We start from the raw sequence: 25,188 nt of genomic DNA, 5'->3' as shown, positions 1-25,188 counted from the left end.
AGAAACATTATCCTCATTTATGAGCACTTCCTCCAGAAGAAGAGAATTGTGCGTGAGGGAAGAGTAGCTCTTCAGTTTTAGGATTCAAAGATAAATGGTAGATTCAGATATACATAATGTCCATTTGAGACTGTTAAGAATTTCACACCATGCAGGGAAGACATGAGATTTGAAGATGGAGGACCAGAGTTTTCATATGTGTTCTACCTCCATTTGATGTGTTGCCAGGAAATGGTTCTGGCTACCGTTACTAGTAGACACCATCATCATCCCCCTTCTCCAGCTGCCTAACTGGTTTTTCTGCTTCTGCTCTTACTGACCAATTGTGATCCACTCTTCACCTATCAGCCAGTTAGTTAGTCATTAGATTTTATTTATTTATTTATTCATGAGGGAGGGAGGGAGGGAGAGGGGGGAGAGTGGGAGAGGGAGAGGGGGAGGGGGGGCACAGGGAGAAGCAGGCTCCATGCAGGGAGCCCGACGTGGGACTCGATCCTGAGTCTTCAGGATCATGCCCTGGGCTGAAGGCAGCACTAAACCCCTGAGCCACCCGGGCTGCCCCTCAGCCAGTAATTTAAAAAAGAAAAAATTGCCTTTATCACTTCTTTGGTTAATATTTTTCAATGGCTTCCTATTGCTCTAAGGACAAAGTCCAAAATCTTTGAAAGGTCCTACAAGGTCATGATTTGGGTCTTGCTGTCTCCTCTCATCTTGCCTCATACGCTACCAAACTGTGCTCACATTCCCTGCAGTTCCTCAGAGACATCATGCTCTGTGTTCCCTGCTCACATGCTCTTCCCTCTGGTAAGAGTGTGCCTTTACCAGCCCATCCTATCCCATTCCTCCTTGCCTGCTTATTCTTATCTACAAATCTGGCCCACCACCTATTTTTGTACAACCTCCAAGTGAAGAATGTTTTTTATAATTTTTCATGATTGGAAAACAATTTTTTTTAGAGAGCTCATATGTGAGCATGGGGAAAGGGGCAGAGGGAGAGAGAGAATCTTAAACAGGCTCCATGCTCAGTGCAGAGCCTAATGTTGGGCTCGATCTTACAACCCTGAGATCATGACCTGAGCTGAAATCAAGAGTTGGATGCTTAACTGACTGAGCTACCCCGGCACTCCTGGAAAACAATTTTTAAATAATATTTTGTGACATAAAAAAATTTTATGAAATTCAAATATTGGAGTCCATAAATAAAGTTTTATTGGAACACAGCCACTCTTGTTTTTGTATTTTTTTTATGGTTTCTCTAGTATTATAACAGCAGAGCTGTGTAGTGGCAACAGAGATAGTATGGTCCAAAAAGCTCAAAACATATACTTTCTGTTATTTTATAGAAAAAGTTTGCCAGCCCTCCTCTAGAACAATGGGGGTAAAAATCTAAGCTTCAATTTTCTCATCAGGAAAATGATGATGATAACTACCCATTTCATGGAGTTACTGTAAAGATTAAATGTGATATTACGTGAAGTATGGGTAGTCAGCACCCAGTTAAGGTCAACACATAGCAGCCAGCACTATTATTAAATGCTAGTCTGACACAGAAAAGCCTAGACTTCTTCTTCAAGCATCACCAACTTCCCTGTCAGCCAATTCGCATCAAATTCACCATGTGGTTCATTGATCTGTGCACCCTAGAAAAATGAATAAAATTATAATAAAAATAACTCAAAAGGCATTCATTTAGATGCTTTAAAACTTTTAATGAGAAATATGTCCATCATGGGATTCCTGCTGTTCCAACAAGTCAAAAATATGGTAATAATCTCTCCTGGTTTTTAAGGAAAATAATATGAAGTCTGGTTTGACCATCTCATTTTTATTGGAAGTCAGGTATTACAGGCAGTGTAATAAGCAGAGCAGAGGGAGGCACTAGACTTCATCTAGTATTGAAATAGATAATGGAAAAATAGCAAAAAGTACATAAAACAATGAAGGAAATAAAGAGGGGAGGGTTTTCCATTCTCTGTATAAGCTGTTCTCCACATCTGTACCTAGCAGTGATCCCTGTGCCTGCCCAGGCCGATGTGCCCAGCAGGCCTCCCTGCTACTCTCTCAAGTTAGAAAGAAGCATTCTGGCCACCCTCACAGGGCTGGCCAGGAACTAGCAAATAGACTATGTGTGTACAAAACATCAGATATCCAGAAATCTCAATGCTTCATTCACCACAGAGAAAGGGTTTTGTCATTCCTTCTTTTACTCTCCCTTACACCATTCCTGTTGACCTAAATGAACTATTTAGGGATGGCTACAGATCAAAGGGTAATGAAAGGCACATGTGCAAAGATCCTGAAAGTGGAAAGTCCATCCTTTAAGAGAGAAGCAAAGTGCTGACAAATGCCTGGAGATGAGAGGAGTGAAGAGCAGAGCCAGTCTTATCACAGGTTCTCCAGTGAAGAAGAATGAAATGCTAGACAGCCTCTCCCAGAGTGGCCATCACTTTGGTAGCCTTTAGATAACAGGGGGTGGGGTGGAGCAGGAGGAGGCTTTTGCTGTCACCAGCTATTTCATCTAGGTTCTTGAATCCCAAAGTTGGGTTTGGAGGACAGTGTCTCTGCCCCCACCCCCTCAAGCAGTCACCTAGCACCCTTGAGAAAGCCCATGGGACAACATTTTTCATCCAAGTCTCAAATTCATTGGCTTGGGCCATCAAACATACAAGGGCATGAAACAAACAGAAGACTGTAGTCTGGCAGGATTTTGTACACTGCCTATTTCTGAAGCTCAGAGTTGCCTGTTGGAGTTTTGCAGAAACAGAGGCTGGCACTGTCTCACCATCTGGGAAGTGCCAGCACCTCTGGGCTGTGGCCCCCCAGAGTCTGATATTTCCACTACAGTGAAAATATCTGGGCCACAACACCCAGTGTGGGAGAGGCAGCCTGGCGCCAAGGCTTGCTCACTGGGGTGCTGAAAGCAAACAGCTGCTCTCTCCAGAACACAGCAAACAGGAAATGCAGGGCTCAGCGATGTGGCTGCCTTCTATGCCTCTGCTGCTCCTGAGCAGCCCCTCCCCAGACGTCCTTAATGTCAGATTTCTTCATAATATTAGCATCCTGAAAAACAACTACTTCCAGAGGAAATGCATCCTAAGCAAGGTTCCTAGAGCAGCCCAGCAGCCGAGAGACCAAGCAGCTGAAAACACTCCTGCCAACAATGGTGAAAAATTATAACTGAGCCTTTAAGCCACACCTGAGAAGGAAGCTTACTTTTTCCAGGTGCACATGTGGTAGTTTAGGCCAATTTATATAGGCCTGGAGGAGGGAGGAAGATCTCAAACCCAAACTGAGAAAGCATGGCTAGCAGCCCCAGACAGCAATCAAGGCCTTGTAAGCATCACCCCTTCTCCCGTACACATTTCCAACACTCTCATTCCTCCCAGTTACCCCATCTTCCTTCCTCCAATCCAGCTTCCTACACCACTCCTGGGCACACTGTGTCCTTCTTAAAGACAGGTCAACGACAAATACCCACCATTTGCTTCAACGTGGATGGAACTGGAGGGTATTATGCTGAGTGAAGTAAGTCAATCGGAGAAGGACAAACAGTGTATGTTCTCATTCATTTGGGGAATATGAATAATAGTGAAGGGGAATATAAGGGAAGGGAGAAGAAATGTGTGGGAGATATCAGAAAGGGAGACAGAACATAAAGACTTCTAACTCTGGGAAATGAACTAGGGGTGGTGGAAGGGGAGGAGGGCGGGGGGTGGGGGTGAATGGGTGACGGGCACGGAGGGGGACACTTGACGGGATGAGCACTGGGTGTTATTCTGTATGTTGGTAAATTGAACACCAATAAAAATTAATTTATAAAAAAAAAAAAAAAAGACAGGTCAAGCAACTCTCTCCACCACCTTCAAACTGGGACGATACCTGTGGAGAGAATAAAGGCCCTTCATCCATCTCCTTGGAGGGCCATGCTCTGTAGGCATGCCAGCAGGGCTATTTTCTTGAAGTTGGACCTTGATTTCCATATTAAAGTGTAAACATCAGCAAAAGTGTTTTCCCAGTGGCTACCAATTCAGTCACAGGACTAGAACATTAAGGAGATCCAGAAGATGCCGAAGATGCCTATAAACCCTACAAAATGAGCACACACGTACACACACATGGCAGCCTAGCCAGAAAGGTACTCCACAAAGCTTCTGACCAGTGCCACAGATGGGAAGCCCATAGTAACCAGCATGTCTGGAGGAAGACCGAATGACCCATTCAGATTTGAGGTCAAAATTTCCAATTGTGCACTATCTTCTTTTTCTTTAATCTCCAAACTCCAGTAGTGGGCCTACCACCCAGGATGCAATCTCTGTTCTGTCCTATCCAGGTCTCATTGGTTATCTGTTCTCATCTCTTTCTCCCTTCTATTCCTAAGAACAAACTTCCCCAGCAAAACACAGAGAAGTCACTCTCTTAAGTCATCATCCTTGGTCTCTCCAAGCAAAGGCATTTCAGAAACCAAAAGTAAAGCCTGGTTAGGCTGCACTCTGGTGGCTAAGGAGCCCAAGGTCAGATCTTCTGAATCGTATCTTTAGAAGCTTAATTCTCTCATTGCACAGAGATGTGATGAGGCCCCCAAGTGAAGACTGTTGGTGCACTCAGTTGACCTGCATCTCAGTGAGTAGGACCACACAGAGATCAGATGAGAGTCTGCAAGATTATGAGTCAGATTCATTAGAGCCCCTGAGTATTCCTAAAGCATTTCCATAAGGCAACACATCCCAGCAAGGAATTATGTATGCCTTACCTTCTAAAATTGGAGCCTCTGTGGTCTCCTCCCAGGGCAGTGCTTAAAAAAAAACTGCAGACGTTTTCCCCCAGTTTACTTTTCCTTTTTATAGATTATGTGTGAGCCACTACCTTCTGTTTGGACTCATCACTTTAATTCTCAAGTTTGCAGATTTCTTTTCTGTGAACCCATTTTAAATCAGCAACTTCTTTCACGGAGTGTGGATTTTTATTTCTTCCAGTTGAAGAGGTCTTGCCTCTGGGATTTTGAAGTCTTCTCCTCCTAACTACTATCTTTTGAGTGGAGCGTGCATCTTACTTTTGAATTCTGAATCTCTGGCCACTTAGGTCGGCCTAGAGATATCACACACTCACACACAAATATACATACACATGCACCTGTTCCCTTCTCAAATGGACATATTCCCAAAGGTCTCTACACTACCAAGTTTTATGCTATTCCTCAGTATTTCCTAGAACATACTCAGTTACCCAGCAGACTTCAAAAATGTGGTGACTGACATTTGGCAGAGAAATTCTGAATGCATCTTCTTCCTGCCTATCCTCACATCTCTGCCTCACAGTAGCAACTTGTTCCAGGAGCAAAGCATGGAATGGACAGTGTTCCCAGGCTTGGAGACTACCTCGGAATTAAAATCAGAATCAATGCTGATAGAAGAATGACTTCCAAAGCTAGACACAGGACTTTATATTTTGTGCAGATATTCAGTCACCATCTGAAATGGAGAGATGCTTAAATAACAGGTGGGCTTCCTTCTTCCATCAGTGGGTGCCTCCAAGAGGACAGCGGTTTAGACTCTTAAATCTACCTCCTCCACTTATGCCCTGGGCATCCACATAGTAGGTAGATTAGAAAGTAATTTTTTTTAGAGTTATCATTTCCTGACTCTGTCAGACTCCCTACTTCAGTCCAGCAAATGGTTACTGCATGAACTACTAGGTGCTGGGATACAAAGACTATCCTTGAGCCCTTTGGGGATGGTAAGAGATCTTTGCATTACACCATAGAACAGCCTGTGCTGGGACTGTGCAGACCAGTCCACAGTGCCCTTCTCTTCACGCTGGTCTCTTTTCCATAAGCACCAACAGGGCAGAGCCTCTTCTGCTTCGCTCCCCTGTATTTCCAGCAACCCACACAAGGCCTGGTTCATAGCGGAAATGCAATAAATACTTGTTGAACTCATTTCTCATTCTGTGGAGAAGCCACAGAATTATCTTCTTTCATTCTCTTACTCGACCCTTAACCTGAGAGCAGAATTCTCCCATTCGAACAGAAACTTCAGCTGGACAGTGAGAAGAACATCATACTCACACAGGGGGAGAAAAACACCCCATAAGAAAGCCAAGATGCCTCCATCTGGAATGAATTTCCCAAAAAGAGATGAGGCATGGCTCAGAGATAGATGTGGGGGTGGAAGGCACACAGCTCCTAGCAACCACACCTCAGCCCCAGCTCTTAAGATTAAGGAAGCTGCGTTTTCCCAGTCCTCCAGGGATGAGAAAGGTAATGAACTGAGTCACACTGACCAAGCATAGGAGAATGATTTATAACCACAGCATCAATTTGGTGAACTACAACGAGGAATAAAATGGCCAAGCAGACCAGAGCAAGTACTTCACATGATCTCCAAAACAAACTCTAAAGATCCAAAGATTAAGGATGACTGTGGAGTTAGGGCAAAGGAGTCAAATAATAAAACAGGGTTCTACTCCTTTACTCCACTACACGAATGTCAAGATGCCATGCTGTATATCCCAACATGTTTGTCCTGCTGTAGGCCTACCTATGGTGGGTTGGGATCTTTGCCCCAGAAATGCCAGAAGTTTAACTCTTACCTCTTTCTACACACCTTGCTTTCCTTGGTGTGGACTTCGAGAAATTCTAGGGATTTTGAGCATATCGGTAGAATCCCAAGTTGGCCACTCTATTACAGCAGGTTTTCTCAGTCCTCAATATTGTCTATTTATTTTTGCTCTATTCCCGAGCCTTCAGAAAAAATAGGTGCTTTTACTAAGGTTGGGTACCTAGGTGGCTCAGTCAGATAAGCATCTGCCTTTGGCTCAGGTCATGATCCAAGGATCCTGGGATCAAGTCCCATGTTGGGCTCCCTGCTCAGCAGGGAGTCTGCTTCTCCTGCCCCTCCTCCCCACTCATGCTAAGTAAAATCTTTATAAAATGTTAAAAATCACTAAAGAAAAAAAAACTGTCAAAAAGCAGGGCTTCACAATGAGATATCACTTCACACTCATAGGATAGCTGTTCTACAGAAAAAAAAACAAAAAATAAAATATCAGTGTTAGCAAGGATGTAGAGAAATTGGGACCCTTGTGTGTTGTTGGTGGGAATGCAAAGTGTTGCAGCTGCTATCAAAGGCAGTAATGTGGCTCCTCAAAAATTTAAACATGAATACTTTATAATCTGGCAATTTTGCCTCTGGGAATATTCCCCAAAGAATCGAAAGCAGAGACTCCAACAGATATTTGTACACTGAGGTCCACAGCAGCATTACTCACAATAGCCACAAGCTGGAAGCAATCCAAATGTAGATTGGCAGATGAATGGATAATCAAAATGTAGTACGTACACGCAGTGGGATATTATTCAGCCTTAAAAAGAAATTATGACACATGCTACAATGTGGATGAATCCTCAAAACATTATGCTAAGTGAAATAAGCTGGGCATACGAGGACAAATATTGCATAATTGCCCTTATATGAGGTACCCAGAGTACTCCTATTTGGAGAGACAGAAAGTTGAAGGGTGGATGCTGAGGGCTGGGAGAAACAGGGGATGGGAAGTTACTGTTGAGTGGATTCAGAGTTTCAGTTTGAGATGATGAAAAGGTTCTGGAGACAGTAGCGGTGGTTGCACAACAATGTGAATTTTATATTATATACATTTTACCAACATTTTTTAAACTTCTAAAAATTTTTCTCATAAGAAAATAATAAAAATCAGCACTTTCCACCCAGTGTACCTGAGGGAAATGTAATTGAGAGCTCTCCAAAGCAAAATATCCCACTTGGGGACTTCCAGGCACCCCGTGTGGGTCCTTCTTCTATGGCCAACCTTCAAGTTGTATTTGGCTTTGCTCTTTTCAAGAGACCCTGTGGTGATTCCTTTCCAGGTAAAAGGAATATTCTGTCTCGGTTGGGAGGAATCCTCCTTCTCCGTGTCGGAGAGAGCCCTGGGCAGCTGTGAGAATACTGGTGCTGCCCTAGCTGTGGTCCCCTTACCTCTGCCAGGCCTGGAAATGCACTGACTGCTTCCCAAGCTCTCCTTCTGACCAGCTTCGCCTTCTGCTGTCCCTGTCATTAGCCAACCTCATTTCAGCAGAAGTCCATATTATCCTTCCAAAGCTTCCAGAACATTCTTGTGGATTACCTTTAAAGTCACAGAGAGGACAGGACACCCAGGTGGCTCAGTGGGTTAAGCAGCTGGCTCTTGATTTTGTTTTTTTGGGTTTTTTTTAAAGATTTTATTTATGTATGCATGAGAGACACACAGAGACAGAGAGGCAGAGACACAGGCAAAGGGAGAAGCAGGCTCCATGCAGGGAGCCCGATGTGGGACTCGACGTGGGACTTGACCCCAGGTCTCCAGGATCATGCCCTGGGCTGAAGGCGGCGCCAAACCGCCGAGCCACCCGGGCTGCCCTGGCTCTTGATTTTGGCTCAGGTCCTAACCTCAGGATCGTGAGATCAAGCCCGGTGTCTGACACTGTCTGCTTGAGGATTCTCTCCCTCAGCCTCTGTCTTTGCCCATAGCTTGCACACACGCGCTCTCTCCCTTTCTCATATAGGTAAGTCTTAAAAAAATAAAGTCACAAAGAGGAGGCACATAATCTCCTAAAACTAGCTCAAGGCCCTGGGGGAATGTTCTTTGGAGACCAGCTAGAATTCATGGCCTTGGAAAACAGAACTGCCCAATATATATTTTTTTTTTTTTGCCAAATAAGGAAATTTTTTTAAGACAATTAGCGTCCCATAAACAAAAAGTCATTTTAAGCACCTTCTAAGTGAGGAAGAGATAACCTCGCAGTAACAGTGGTCCTCTGCAAGAAAGGAAAGTTAGCAGTCTGACATCCACATCTTCATAGCAAGCAGATACTCTTACGTGGGTGTGCATTACATCGCCTCTGTCCCCTGCATTCACGTGATAGCTGACTAAAATGGCTTACATATTCATTCTCTCTGAAACCAAAGGAAAGGACTGAGAGGGACAACGTAAGATTGCTTTTCTACAGAATCAATGATTCTGTAACTTAATACCCAGTTGCTTCCCATTTGCGGCACAAAGTCAACGATGTGTGTCTATTTGTAAAAACTGTGTATGCGTGCCTGTGTGTGTATATACATAGTGCAGTATGGATATGGTGCTGTCACAGGCTGAGCTGTGTCCCTCTAAAATTGAAATGCTGTAGCCCTAAAACCTCCCATACCTCAGAATGTGGCTATATTTTAAGATAGGGTCTTTGGGTGGCGCAGCCATTTGGCGCCTGCCTTTGGCTCAGGGCGCGATCCTGGAGACCTGGGATCGAGTCCCATATCGGGCTCCCGGTGCGTGGAGCCTGCTTCTCCCTCTGCCTGTGTCTCTGCCTCTCTCTCTCTCTCTCTCTCTGCGTGACTATCATAAATAAATAAATTAAAAAAAAAATTTAAAAAAAAAAAAAAGATAGGGTCTTTACAAAAGTAAGTTAAAATGAAGGCATCAGGGTAGGCCCTAATTCAATCTGACTGGTGTTCTTACAGGAAGTGATAAGGACACACAGAGACACCAAGGCCACTTGTGCACAGAGGGAAAACCATGAGAAGGAGCCAATGGATGGCCACTTACAAAGCAAGGAAAACGGCCCAGAACAGATCTTTCCCTTAGTTCACAGGAGAAACCAGTCTTGACACCTTGATCTTGGACTTCTAATCTCCAGAACTGTATGAAAACAAATTTCTGATGTGTAAGCAACTCAGTCTTTGGTATTTTGTTATGACAGCCATAGTGAACTAATACAGCTTTGATTAATTAGATAAAAACTGTCCTAGAAAGCCCATTAAAAATGACTTGCTTTATACCAACCACTTTTACTGTACCTAAAAAACAAATATATTTCTGGAAAGAAAACCATTTTCAAAATGTCATTAATCTGCCCCACTATACGCCATCTTCAACAAATACATTTCTGACGTTCCTTCAGGAAGAAAGAGCACTCACTAGTTTTGCACATGCTAAAACTAGTTTGGGTCAATTCAGCCCACTGAGGATATTTTAAACACTATGAGCTCAACCATGAAAGATTTAGTGGACGTTGAGAAGTCAAGGCCTGTGCCCTCAAAGAATTTGGGCTTGTATTTGAAATCGAACTCTCCTGTTAAATGTCAGCCCTTCAAATATGCACATGGGGAGATTAAGGTGTGACACAAAAACCCGATGACACAAGTAGGCAACAGGTGAACAGGTTCATCACAAAAGGGAGACTCATTATAGCACAGGAGCCGGGGCGGGGGGGGGGGGGGGGCTCAAAGACAGTCCCTCTGAGCCCTTGCCTACTCTATTCCACTTGCCAGCATGGACTGTCATCTACCCCCACTTGAGATTCCTGCCATCCTTTGAGAGTAGTGCTCAGTCATCATTTCACCCACAGTGTCCTGCCCAAGCCCAAAAGGACTGTCTCCCTTCCTTCAAATCCCATCCCATGGATTACCAGAATCTCTCAGATAATGAGAGTATAAATCAGACTCCCTCAGGATCAGACTTCGCCTGTCGCTGAATTCTCTTGCCAATTTATAGAGCTGCTATTATAAAACATCACAGCCAGGTGAATTACCATTTTAACAGTACTAGGGAAACAACCACCCTTTCCATTTTAATTACTGGAGTTGTTGAAACACTTGGCATAATAGGGCTAAGGAGAATGAGACTGGCCATATCTTAAATCACTTTGAGGATGATCTAGCAAACAAGCCTGTGTTGTATTTATTGCTCATGCTATCTGCCTCCAAACAGCACTCACTGTTCTTTACAGCCCTGAGCTGAATCATTCTTTTGACAAAACAAGCCAAAAGAAGGACCAGGTGTTTCAATACCCATTCCACAGAAACAGAAATGTAAACTAAAGCAGAGCTCCAGACAGAGCCACAGGAAGGCTACATTTTCTAATGATCATCTTATCCTCCTCAATCTTGGATTCTTAAACTAGGATGTGGGTCTCTTCTAGTTTCTCCAGCTACCACACCCACTGCCAACCTAGTACAATCCCAAATTGTATGCCAACCATAGTCTGGGAGAGCAAGGCCAGGCAGGCTCCAGGCTCCTCATCTGCAGGGAGGGGCTGGTCAGAAGAGAGCCAGACCAAGCCAGCACAGCAAGGGTCAGAAAGTCAGTTCCCTGTTCTGCCTTCCTAGGTACTGGGGATGTCAGCCCCCCATCTTAGAACATACCTGGATCATCACTTTTAAGAGAAGTCTTGAAAGATGATTTTTTATATTAAATATGTACAGATATGTTATAGAGTAAACTGCAAATATCAAATGAATGAATGTTCAAGATGAACACATACTTGGTTCTGGTTGCCCTGGCCTCTGCTTCAGCATCCCAGAAATGTGGGTTAATCATCCTCTCCTGTTGAAGTAATTTAATGGAGATCTTAGTGGAGCCCTGGTAGGAATATATGTCAGTTTACAGGATACAGTTTCCAGATCTTTAGGTCATCTGTTTCTTTCCCCCTTTTTTTTTTTCTTCACAAGAGAATGATATTTTGGGGGAAAATCTGCACAAAGGTTTATAGAAAGACAGGCGCTGTATACACCCACATATCCTCACTTATCTTGAAGAAAGAAGTCTTTCTTGATCAACTAGGCAACTGTAGAGCTGACCTGTAGGAGGCAGCTCCCTCAGGCTGCCCCGCCTTTGCCTTTAATTGTTTTTGCTGTTATCAAGGACATGAGGAAAACGAAGGCACCTTTGGGGAGGATAACTATTTGAAGCTTATAAATTATTTGCACTTGAAGGGTTATACAATTTATTAGTGTTCTCTAGTCAAGTGAAAATCCCATAGATCTTGGTAACAGAGACACAAACAACAATTCTACCCAGACTTTAATAGCCATAATTTTAGCATCCCATAAAAAGATGCTCAACTTCTGCTTTTTTACTTCATATCTCAGCAACGCCATAATGGATAAAAGAATCATGTTTGCAAGGAAGGAGAAGTAAAATATGTAGACTTTCTCCCTTCCTAATAGGACTAAGCATTTCTTTTTTTTAAATAAATTTATTTTTTATTGGTGTTCAATTCGTCAACATACAGAATAACACCCAGTGCTCATCCCGTTAAGTGCCCACCTCAGTGCCCGCCACCCAGTCAACCCCCACCTGCCGCCCACCTCCCCTAGTTCGTTTCCCAGAGTTAGGAGTCTTTCATGTTCTCTCTCCCTTTCTGATATTTCCCACTTGTTTTTTCTCCTTTCCCCTTTATTCCCTTTCACTATTTTTTATATTCCCCAAATGAATGAGACCATATAATTTTTGTCCTTCTCCGATTGACTTATTTATTTATTTTAATTTATTGATTTATGATAGTCACAGAGAGAGAGAGAGAGAGAGAGAGAGAGAGAGAGGCAGAGACACAGGCAGAGGGAGAAGCAGGCTCCATGCACCGGGAACCCGATGTGGGATTCGATCCTGGGTCTCCAGGATCGTGCCCTGGGCCAAAGGCAGGCGCCAAACCGCTGCGCCACCCAGGGATCCCCGATTGACTTATTTCACTCAGCATAATACCCTCCAGTTCCATCCACGTCGAAACAAATGGTGGGTATTTGTCGTTTCTAATGGCTGAGTAATATTCCATTGTATACATAAACCACATCTTGGACTAAGCATTTCTTATTCTCCAGTCAGAAAGAAAAATCACTTTGCACCCTGAGATAAGCCAAAAATAACATGATCATCCTGCCTGAAAGTTGGTCTCCAAAATAAAACCCAGAACATGTCCCATAAACCTGGACTCCCTACAGAAAAACAATATTCTTCCTTTTTATTTGCTACAGAATATCTAAAGATAAGTCATGACTCTGGGGAATATGGTAATCATGCGCAAAAGTTGCTTTCAACCATGAACAACAGACTAATTAATGTACACTTGAGAACTCTGATAATCTCATGGAGTATTTTCTCTTAAGTATTTATTGTGTTTTTATTTGATGAGCCAGTCTTCTGAGCCTGACTCCTTTGAGCTGTAGGCAAGTAAGTATTTCCTTTTCTAAGTGTTTCTACCTCCACGTCTAAAATACATGTAACGTCAAGCAAACAGATTATTACTCTTCACTAGTTCAAACCAAGCATATATAATCCATATTCTGAGCTGGCACAACTATGGGACCTGATCAAATGTCAAATTTATTATTCTCTTCCATTGCCCTTTTAATATGGATTCAATGGATTTACCCTCCCTGTTCTCAGATGAACACTTGAGTAGATCCTATGACTTTTCTGCTCAAGCAACCATTTAAAAGTTCCAAAAGAATTCAAATGTGCAGTCTGGAAACAAAATAAACTCCAACTTGGTTATAACATTAAATGTCCTGCCCTATGCCAGCTAGGTCCTGCTGCATGTTGGTCTCCTGCAGGGACTGAGGGAAAGTTGACCTCTTTTCTTTTTTTCTACCTAATGTCCAACTGCCAGCCAGTTTCTCACCCCACCAAGATCAAAGTAGTACAGGACTGTATTAACTGCCTTTGCACACACTGTTTATGGGTGCTTTAGTGATATTCATTTTCCTTCAGCTGACTGCTCAGTCTTACCTTAGCCTCTGAATTTCTGGAAAATCTAGCTGCTAGGGTGTCCCACTCTTGGGCTGAATTTACAGTGGCCCCAGGCCAGTCCTCTCCCACATGGTCCCACCTGGAAATCCTCTGGCATCTCTTACCCTAACAAAAAGTTCTCAAATATCTACATTAAAGTTTCTACTTGGGCGGGGGTGGGGGGGTGTCTAGCACTTTCCTTTTGATTTTCACATAATCTGAATGTGTGGCTCAGTCAAAACTTGAATTCAGTACTTTATATATACACACACATAAATGTTTAGGATAGATTATTAATTCCCAATTATTTTTAAAGTGTATTTTACTCTTACATATCTAGTTAAGTTGAGGAATTCAACCATTGAAAGGGGCATTCAGAGATATAAAAGTCAATACTACCTCACTGGTGAAGAATCCTCCCCCACTCCTGACACAAGATCACCCAGCATTGGCTTGATCGGACACTGGGAACAAACCCATTTCCTCTTCCTCAGATATCTGAGGACTTGCCTTATAACTGGCCAGAGCTCCTCTCCGGCAGGTTAAACACTCACTGTTCCTCATATGGCCTAGTCTTCAGACCCTCATCATCTAGGTTACCTTCCTCTGGATGCTGCAAAGTTCATTTCTGTCCTATACTAAGGGGCCACCAGAAGGGGATGCTATGGTGGAAGGACCCTGGGCTCCCTTGATTCAGTCAGGTAGATGATAGTGACTATGGGCCCAGGTTCTAATCCTGCTCTACTACTTATTGGCTATGTAATCTTAGGCAAATTACTTAATCCTTCTGTGCTTCAACTTCTTTATCTGTTATATGAGAATGGTGATTATATTCCCTACTTTATTTGCTTGTTACAGGGATTGAGATAAAGCTGCAAAACACTCATAAATATGCTTGGCACATAATAAGCTTCACACAAATGTCTATAAGTAAAGGTCTGTCCTTGTCAGTGCAACCTAAGTTTGCTATTGAGCAGCTACTTCACATGATGGTCCATTCAGAGCTTGGGGGGGGGGTGGGGAGCATTGAAATCCCTGGAATTTTTTTTCACATGAATTGCTACTCAGGAGGCCAATCTATCTTTTATTTTTAAATTGACTATGAACCTAAGTACAGGACTAGAACTTCAACCTTCTGTGAGCTCAACCTTCTGTATTATTATCTCTTGTCCAGATATCAAATGTGCCTCGTAGAGTACCCTCCCAGATTTAGAGTTGCCACATCTCGGATGTACGTCCCCTCCATGTCTTCCTCCCAGTGAATAATATCAAAGAGGTGCAGGGACAGGGACAGAGTCTTGTTGTACATCCTCTCTTCCCCGACTTTTTCCTTAGGGATAGTATGAGACTTTGTAAAATGCTTCTGCAAAGGCAGAACACACTTTGGATGATCCATAATGGGAGGCAGGGACCAGTGATGAATTATATGTATGCCCCTAGCTTTGGGAACCCCTCTTTGCAAAATGTAAATAACCAAAGCCACCTAGCTGTGAATAGTAAAGGAGACTGTGCATTAGGAAGCATTGAGCCAAGTCATTGTCACACTAAAAACATTATTAGGTCAAAAATAAACATTCTCTGGAAGGGATCACATATTAGGCTATAAACCCAGTCTCAACAAATACAAGAAGATCAAAGTCATACCATGCCCCTTTTCTGACCACAACACTATGAAACTAAAAGTCAACCACAAGGAAAAAAAATCTGGAAAGACCACAAATACATGGAGGTTAAATTATATGCTACTAAATAATGAATGGGTCAACCAGGAAATTAAAAAAAGAAATTTAAAAAATACATGGAAACAAATGAAAATAAGAACACAATGGTCCAAAACCTTTGGGATGCAGAAAAAGTGGTCCTAGGAGGAAAGTACACAATACAGGGCTATCTGAAGAAGCAAGAAAAGTCTCAAATAAAAACCTCTTCTTACACCTATAGGAGCTAGAAAAAGAAAAAAAGAAAGCCTAAAAACAACAAAAGGAAGAAAACAATAAATATTAGAGCAGAAATGATATAGAAACTGAAAAAAAAAACAAATAGAATAAATCAATGAAACCAGGAGCTAGTTCTTTGAAAAAAAAAAAATCAAGAAAATTGATAAACCCTTAGCGAGACTTATCAAGAAAAAAAGAGTCAAATAAATAATATTACAAATGAGAGAGGAGAAATCACAACCAATGCCACAGAAATACAATTATAAAAGAACTATGAAAAACTATATGCCAACAAATTAGACAACCTAGAAGAAATGGACAAGTTTGTAGAAATATACAAACTACAAAACTGAAACAGGAAGAAAAAGAAATTTGAAGAGACTGATAATCAGCAAGGAAATTGAATTAGTAGTCAAAAAAACCCCAACAAAAGTCTTAGGCCAGACGGCTTCACAGGCGAACTTTATCAAACATTTGAGATAGAGCTAATACTTATTATTCTCAAACTATTCCAAAAAATAGAAATGGAAGGAAAATTTGCAAATTTATTCTATGAAGCCAGCTTTACCTTGGTATCAAAACCAGATAAAGACACCACACACAAAAAAGAGAACTATAGGCCAATACCTCTGGTGAACAGACACAAATATCCTCAATAAAATACTTTTAGCAGATCAAATCCAACAATACATTAAAAAAAAATCATGGGGGACGCCTGGGTGGCTCAGCGGTTGGGCGTCTGCCTTCAGCTCAGGGCTTGATCCTGGGGTCTCAGGATTGAGTCCCATGTCGGGCTCTCTGCATGGAGCCTGCTTCTCCCTCTGCCTGTGTCTCTGCCTCTATGTGTCTCTCATGAATAAATTATTTTTAAAACATTTTAAAAAATAAATCATGGGATTTTTTTTTCCCTGGGTTGCAAGCATGGTTCAATATTTGCAAATAAACAGGATACATCACATTAATAAAAGACAAGAACCATATAATCATTTGAATCGATGCAGATAAAGCATTTGACAAGTACAACATCTACTCATGATAAAAACTCAACAAAGTAGGTTTAGAGGGAACATACCTCAACATAATAAAGGCCATATATGAAAACTCCACAGTTAATATGATCCTAAATAGGGAAAAAGTGAGAGCTTTTCCCCTAAGGTCAGGAACAAGACAAAGAGGTCCACTCTTACCATTTTTATTCAATATAGTACTTGAAATCTCAGCCTCAGCAGTCAGACAACTAAAAGAAATAAAGAGGCATCCTAATTGACTAGAAGTAAAATTTTCACTATTCACAGATGACATGATACTCTATATAGAAAACCTGAAAGACTCCACCAAAAAACTACTAGAATTCATAAATGAATTCAGTAAAGTTACAGGATACAAAATTAATATACAGAAATCTGTTACATTTCTATACACTAAGAATGAAGCAGCAGAAAGAGAAATTAAGAAAACAGTCACATTTACAATTGCACCAAAAATAGATATCCAGGAATGGTCTGGTTTAGGAATAAACCTAACCAAAGATCTATACTCTGAAAACTACAAAACACTGATGAAAGAGACTGAAGATGATTCAAAGAAATGGAAAGACTGTCCATAGTCATTGATTAGAAGAACAAATGTTAAACTATTAACTAAAGACCCAGAATGCCAATTCAATATTGAAAAAGAAATGCAAAGCTGGAGGCATCACAATTCTGGACTTCAAGTTATATTACTAAGCCGTAGTAATCAAAACAGTATGGTACTGGCACAAAAACAGATACATACATCAATAGAGCAGAATAGAAAACACGAATGAACCCACAATTATATGGTCAATCTCCAACAAAGCAGGCAAGAATATGCAATGGGGGGAAAAAAACAGTCTCTTCAATAACTGGTGCTGGGAAAACTGGACAGCAACATGCAAAAGAATGAAACTGGACCATTCTCTTACACCATACACAAAGATAAACTCAAAATGGATTACAGACCTAAATGTGAGACCTGAAACCATAAAAATCCTTGAAGAGATCATAGGCAATAATTTCTCTGACACTGGCTGTAGCAACCTTTTCTAGATAGGTCTCTTGAAGCAAAGAAAACAAAATATACAATTGGGATTACATCAAAATAAAAAGCTTCTGCACAGCAAAGGAAACCATCAACAAACCTAAAAGGAAACCTGTGGAATGGGAGAAGATATTTGCAAATGACATATCAGATAAAGGGCTAGTCAACAAAATACATGAAGAACTTATAAACTCAATATTCAAAAAACAAATAATACACTTAACGGGCAGAAGACATGAATAGACATTCTTCCAAAGAAGACATCCAGATGGTCAACCGACACATGAATAGATGCTTAACATCACTTATCAACTGCAAGTCAATACAATGAGATATCTCACACCTGTGAGGTGTGACTAAAATCAACAACACATGAAACAAAACAGGTGTTGGTGAGGATGTGGAGAAAGGGGAACCTGCTCACCCTGTTTGTGGGAATGCAAACTGGTGCAGCCACTGTGGCAAACAGTATGGAGCTTCCCAAGAAAGCTAAAATTTAGCTTTACAATTTACTACAGTTTAGTCATTACGTTATTTGGTATATACCCAAAGAATACAAAAACAATAATTCAGAGGGATACATGCACCCCAATGTTTATAGCGGCATTATCAACAATAGCCAAATTATGGAAAGAGCCCAAATGTCCATCGACTGATGAATGGATAAAGCAGCAGCAGTGTTTATAAACAATGGAATATTACTCAGTGTAAGAAAAATGAAATCTTGCCATTTGCGACTACATGGATGAACTAGAGAGTATTATGCCAAGCGAAGTAAGTCTGTCAGAGAAAGACAAATACCATATGATTTTACTTACATGTGGAATTTAAGAAACAAAACAAATGAGCAAAGGGATAAAGAGAGGCAAACTAAGAAACAGACTGTTAACTATAGAGAACAAATTGCGGGTTACCAGAGGGGATGGGTGGGGGATTGGTGAAACAGGTGATGGGGATTAAGGAGTGCACCTGTTGTGATGAGCACTGGGTGATGTATGGAATTGTAGAATCACTATATTGTACTCCTAAAACTAAGATAACACTGTATGCTAACTGGAATTAAACACTTCAAAAAAATAAACAAGAGGTCAAAAATAAAGGATTCAGGGGAATTCTGATTGGCAAATTATCAGGCCTAGAGAACGGAAGAGGAGGAAGGCTACATTTTCTAGAATGCATAGATGATATAATTTGCACAGTAAAAGGTGACTCCCACCAGAGTGGCGTTAGCCAGAAGGATCAGTGGGGGCAGCCAGAGGTAAGTATGCACACCTCTGCAGAGGGAGCAGGATAAACAACACAGAATACACTGACTCATGTTTCACAAAACAATATTCTCCCTTGCATATATAACACACTCTGGTGTGTTCTCCTCCCTTCTATTTAATGTCATGTTTTCAAAAAAAAAAAAAAAAAGGCTGGTGCAACTCACTACATTCATAACCCACATTTGAAAAACGATGGATATGGCGTGTCCCAACCGGCCACCGGGTAAATTGCTAGAAAAGGAAAGAGGTTAGTTTGGCATAAATGGTCTTTGCAAATCCTTTCCTAGGAGGTCTTGAGCTTTCTCCTTTACAAAGCTGTTCTGGAATGTTGCCAGGATCCAACGTTTGTCTGTTTTGAAAAGTCTGGCTCGGTGCTCTTCTATCAAGCCAGCTCAAAGGTGACTGTGACCACTCCCACTGCTTTCGGATGCCTGTTGTTTGGACGTCGAGCAAGCCAGCCCAGTCGGGTTTCAAGACCTCTTAAAGGGGTCTTATTTCTTTGCTCCCAGGGAGAAATAAACCGGGGGCAACCCTGCCTTCTCCTGTACCTGTTGATATCGTCTCATCTTCCTGACCAGAACCTAATTCCTTGACGTGGGCACCCCAGCTCGTGGAAGCCTCTCCCATTCGGGACCCTACCCTTGGCAGGTCCAGACCACTTTCCTTGCCTGCATTCTTGGCAATGCACCCCACCTGATGTAGCTGAGGGCCACTGGCCTCACAGTCCTAGTTCTCAGGCCCCTACACCCCACTATTGACTGGGGGATTGGGTTGGATAACTTCTCTTATACCTCAACCTAAGTTGCTTTTTTTTTTTTTTTCTTTCTTCCATGTGCAAACTGGAAACACCACCACTTACCTTTGGGGCTTTCATGAGGATCTATCTATATGGAAGTGTGCTTCTTTTCCCTGGAGTAGCATGGACAGTCCCGCACCCCCACCCCACCCCACCCCACCCCGCGCGTCCCCTTTGCTTTCCGGACACCATTAAATGTTTCCTTTTGTCATGATTTTAAATCCCGAGTAATAGCTGGGACCCCTCAAGTCCTCTACACCGCTGCGGAAACCACAAAGCCTCAGAACAAGTTTCCAAGGAGGCCACCTTTTGTCTTCCTCAGTTCATTATGCGGAAAGCATGGAACAGGAAGAAAAACGAAACAACTGTCTCCCTCTAATCAGCAGGACGACCCGCAGGCAGGCTCCCTAGTGCAAACGAAAGGAACGAACTGACAGGCCCGGACTGATCCTGGGAACCCTGCCCCCTGCGGGGGGCGCGCACCCCGGGCCCGAGCGGCCAAGCGTTCGCCCGGGATGCGCAGGGCGCCCGCGCCCAGAGGGGCTCCGTCGGAGGGCGCAGCCGTGGCAGGCGGGCCAGGGCGCGGGAAGTTTTCTCACCGGGGGGAGAGGGTGTCCCAGGGCCCTCCTCGCAGCCGAGGGCAGGGAACCCGCCCAGGCCCCCCGCTCCGCCCCCCCCCCCCGCTCCAGCGCGCCCGGCCCCTCCCGACCGCCTCGGGCAGGACGCCGGCGTCCGCGGGCTGCCGGGGAGCTCTGGAACTAGGATGCTCTGCGCGGGGTCTCACCCCTGCCCCCGGGCACCCTCAAAACCCGGCTGCCCCCTTGCCGATGCCGTCCTCCCACACATCCCCCCCGACTAAAAACCCCCGCCAAACCCGATGGAGCCCGACTGCCTGACCCCGAGCCCCCGAGCCCCCCTCCCCCCAGACCCCGGCGCCTCGGCTTGCGTGGCCCTGGGCGCCCCGTCCCGCCCGCGGTTACCTGGCTCCTCCGAGGGGCCTGAGCGCCGCCCCGGCCCCCACCTCCACCTCCACCTCCACCTCCGCCTCCGCCCCCTGCGGCCGCCCGGGCCTCGGCGAGCCGCTCCAGGCGCCGCGGTGCGGCGGGGACGCGCGCTCCCGCCCCGCAGCCCGGGCGGCGAGGGGCGCGGGGGCCGCGGGGGCCGCCTCCGGAGCCCCGGGCTTGCCTGGCAGCGCCGCGCCCTGCTCGGCGGCCCCTCGCCGTCTGGAGGACCGCTGCCCGCGACGATAGGGAAGAGGAACCCGAGGATTCTTTACCCGCCCCAGCTCCGCGGCGGGTCCCTCGGGCCAATTTTGACTGACGAGCTGAGCAAGGAGGAGTGGGGGGCACGCAGCAGAGAGATCTATGCGAGAGCCTCCGCGTCGAGTGCAAGTTCACTAAGGCCAAGGGGTCCTCCCTCGCGAGCTGCTAAAATTACCTCAATTCACTTCTTCCCTCCGCTTCTGGGCGCTGGAGGAAACGGACCGTGGAAATGTCCCCCCCAACAGGGCCTCGAAAGGATAGGACTGGACCAAGAGTAGTTTCGAGTTAGCAGACGTGGCTCACTCCTCCCTCCCAGGAAACATTTGCTGAGTCCGCGTTCCACGCCAGACCTTGCCCTGGGCGCTGGGGGTACCACCTCCTGCAGCTTATATTCCCCTAAGGAGGCACCCAGGACACAGAAATACGGGAGAGGCGTAGCATCCGCAGTCGCAGTAAGAGCTACAGAGGAAAAATAACTCAGGAAGGGCTTAAAGGATGTTGATGGGGAGGGGTCTTAATTCGGTGATGGGAGGTGGCCCCAAAGGGAAGGTGGCTTTGAGCAAAGAACTGGAGATGAGGGGGATCCCTGGGTGGCTCGGCGGACCGCCTTTGGCCCAGGGCGTGATCCTGGAGACCCAGGGTCGAGTCCCACATCGGGCTCCCTGCATGGAGCCTGCTTCTCCCTCTGCCTCTCTCTCTCTCTGTGTGTCTCCCACGAATAAATAAATAAAGTCTTTAAAATATATATGTAAGTTTTTCATCCTCAACATATTTTAAGTTGTGTTTGTAAACTCCTGTCCTCCTTTGCTCCCAAGCATTCAAAACTGGTTTTAATCTTTTTGCATGTGTTTTAGCTTCATTCTTTTGGCTCTCTCTCCTGAAATCTGTAGCAATACAATAGTGCCACAGATCAGCTGCCTGTGTCTCTGCTTCTCTGTGTCTCTCATGAGTAGATAAATAAAATCTTTAAAAAAAAAAAAAAAAAAAGAAGAACTGAAGATGGGAAAGCAAGTTCTGCTGGCATCTGGGGAGAAAGCCCTTGCTATGCTCCACGGACTGAGATGTTCTTAATTGTGGGAGGCATTTCCTTTACTACTCATGCGTGCCTTATCAGGCAGTATTATTGCCAGTTTACAGATGAGGAAACTGGAGTTTAGGGAGGTTAAACGAATTGCCTGAGGCCACAGATTTGTAAATGGAGGAGCTCAGGAAGCCTGGTGCCCCCACAAGGGTGGTTTAACCAGGACTACACATGAAAGACTCCTAACTCTGGGAAACGAACTAGGGGTGATAGAAGGGGAGGTGGGCAGGGGGTGGGGGTGACTGGGGCACTGAGGTGGGCACTTGACGGGATGAGCACTGGGTGTTATTCTGTATGTTGACAAATTGAACACCAATAAAAAATAAATTTATTTAAAAAAACAGGACTACAGTGCAGTGGGGGAAACGCAACTCTAGCAGCACACAGGCAGGCTGGTGGCTGTGTGATTAACTCCATCTCACAGCGTCAGAAAAATATTTCCTGATTTCATTGATTTTTTTCAGCTGCTAGTTTCATTATTACTCATAATATGAACTATTTTGCAAGCCGTCTTTACTGCTGTGTGTACAATCCTCAGTCCTCAGGCAGTTCAGTTCTCAATGACATAATCTGACCATCTGTGATGAGATTCATTAGTTGTCCCCTAACTCTGTGCATTGCTTTCAGCGGCACACACTCGTTTATGTGGACACCATCCATCACCCCAGCCTTGGAGCCTGCACGCATGTCAGTAGGGAGCAGTGAAGCCATCAGAGAGCAGGGTAGCAGAACCACCCGCACTGAGGCAACAGCAAACCAACCGGTCTCTGCCTTAGCCGTCAGAATCTGATGGCTTCTTTGGGGCAGAGTCCCAACGGTTCATGAGGCAGAAAACTAGGGCACATTGTCCTATGTGGCAGAGATCAAGAACCATCAGTTTCAGGGGCTGGGACTGCAGCCTCCTGTGCAAGTGACACCATCAATAGGATAGTGGGGCTCCCTTTTCTCTCCTAGGCCTCCCTGCCTTCTCCTGGCTGCATCCATTCCATTCCCTTCTTCCCTGCCCCAGTGCCAGCAGCATTTTCCCACCTGTCCTCCAAGGTCTGCCCCAAATGCCACTGGTTTCAGGAAGCCTTCCTCATTGCTCCAGCTACAAATGAACTCTTCTTCTAAACTCTGATCCTTCTCTTACAGCATCTGTAATTTGAAGTTTAGCTCTAAAACAGCCTCCTCCTGTCCCTCCATAGGCCTGCTTTCTGTTTAATTTATCCACATGTCGTAGCATACTGCCTTGCACCCAGTGGACCTTTAATGAGTATTTTGTTGTTAATAAATTAATTTATGAAAATACCATTTCATTGTCTCTTAATTTTGTCTTTTTTTTTTTAAGATTTTATTTATTCATGAGAGACACAGAGAAAGAGAAAGGCAGAGACACAGGCTGAGGGAGAAGGAGGCTCCATGCAGGAAGCCCAACGTGGGACTCGATCCCAGGACTCTGGGATCACACCCTGAGCCTAAGGCAGGCACTTAACCACTGAGCTACCCAGGTGTTCCTTAATTTTGTTTTTTCATTCCAAAATAGTTTTTAAGCCCCCAGTAATTTAGTGCAAGACTGAGTTATATGTACCTATAGCTTTGATTGTCAATATACATTGACAACAGTTTTACTTTGAGCTACATTCTATTTACCCCATTCTGACCTTCAAAAACTGAGGTTTGGGGATCCCTGGGTGGCTCAGCAGTTTAGCGCCTGCCTTCCGCCCAGGGTGTGATCCTGGAGTCCTGGGATCGAGTTCCATATCGGGCTCCCTGCATGGAGCCTGCTTCTCCCTCTGCCTGTGTCTCTGCCTCTCTCTCTCTCTCATAAATAAAATCTTTAAAAAAAGAAGAAAGAAAGAAAGAAAGAAAGAAAGAAAGAAAGAAAGAAAGAAAGAAAGCAAGAAAGAAAGAAAGAAAGAAAACTGAGGCTTAAGGGTAATTTCTCTAAGGTCACAATACTAATCATTGCTTGAGCCAAGACTCCAAGGTGCATGCTCTTCACTACAAGCTCATGCTGCTCCTTATTCCATCATCCATTGATGCATACATTCGTTGGGCTTTCAATCAATATTTAGATTTACTGTCTCTACTCTGCAGCAGGCATTGACAAAATAGCAATGATTCAAACACAGTCCTTGGGGAACTGAAGGGAGGTGATCCAAAGGAACAAACTTCCAGTTATAAGATAAATAGTCAGGCATGAGGAGATAATGTAGGACCCAATGACTGCTGCAGGATATGTGTGAAAGTTGCTAAGAAGATAGGTGCTAAGATTTCTCATCATGAGGAAACTTTTGTCCTGTTTTTGTCTTTTCTTTTTACTGTATCTGTATGAGATAATGGATGCTAACTAAATGTGTGGCAGCAATCACTTCACAATATACGTAAGTCCAACCATCATGGTACACACCTTTAACCTATACAGTGATGTCTGTCATTTACATCTCCATAAAACTGGGCGGAAAAACAGAGTTGTCGCCCTCAAAACTGCTTGCGATCTAGTAGAAGGGACAGACAAGCTAGAAATGCTCAGACTTCAGCATTATAAATCTTATCAAAGGGATGAGGAGAGGCCCTAAAGGGGCCCTTTGTTTTAGATTAGATAATGACAATAAGGATTCACTGAGAAGATTGAATATAATTTTAATTTTGAAGGATATATAATACTGTGTTACAATGATAATGGAGAAAAGCATACAGTAGGCAAAGACAAGAGCATATGCAAAAATATGGAAGCAAGGAGGAATAAGGCACATCTGGGGAATGACTACAGTGATACAAGGGGGCTGCAGCATGGTAAGAGCAGTACTGAGATGAAGCTGGAAAGGTAGGCACAGTCAAAACACAGGGGTCCGTGGATTGGCTGCATGGAGCCCATTACCTTCTGAAAATGTACAAATTTCTGGATGTCTGTATGTGTGCTTTCCAGGGAAGAGGTCTGAGAGCTCTAGTGAAATTCTCCAAGGGGTTGACTGCCCCAGGGCCAGGAGGTGGGGCAGTCAGTTTCCCTTGCCATGATCTGCTGCCCAATCCACAGAACACAGGCAAACCCACAAGGGATGGCAGCAGCAGGAATGGGGGGGAGGCACAAGGCTCACTCCTGCCAAGTCATCTCCAAATATGCAGTGCATTGCCAGCCCTGAGTAAGGATAGCTGACCCCTGACCCTCCCAGCACCTGCACCCAGATCCCCTCCCAGGACAGAAGGAGGGAGTAGTTGGGCAGCCAACATACCAGAAGGTAGGGAGCTG

At 44.1% G+C, this 25,188-nt stretch overlaps 1 protein-coding gene across 5 annotated transcripts in view; it reads right to left on the bottom strand.

Annotated features, from left to right (window-relative positions):
- The window catches only part of MRAP2 (melanocortin 2 receptor accessory protein 2), a 49,088-nt gene extending 27,918 nt beyond the window's left edge, over window positions 1–21,170 (bottom strand). Inside the window, exon 1 of one of the 5 annotated variants that reach the window (XM_055330237.1) lies at window positions 21,051–21,170. The gene's annotated coding sequence lies outside the window, so the exon portion shown is untranslated. The other 4 variants (XM_055330233.1, XM_055330234.1, XM_055330235.1 and 1 more) reach the window with 4 other exon arrangements.
- Window positions 21,171–25,188: the final 4,018 nt, after the last annotated feature.

The sequence above is a fragment of the Nyctereutes procyonoides genome, unplaced genomic scaffold (assembly GCF_905146905.1).
Source record: "Nyctereutes procyonoides isolate TBG_1078 unplaced genomic scaffold, NYPRO_anot_genome, whole genome shotgun sequence".
NCBI classification, from domain to species: Eukaryota; Metazoa; Chordata; class Mammalia; order Carnivora; family Canidae; genus Nyctereutes; species Nyctereutes procyonoides.
The sequence above is the reverse complement of the archived record's forward strand: the minus strand, read 5'-3'. Positions and strand labels throughout refer to the sequence as shown.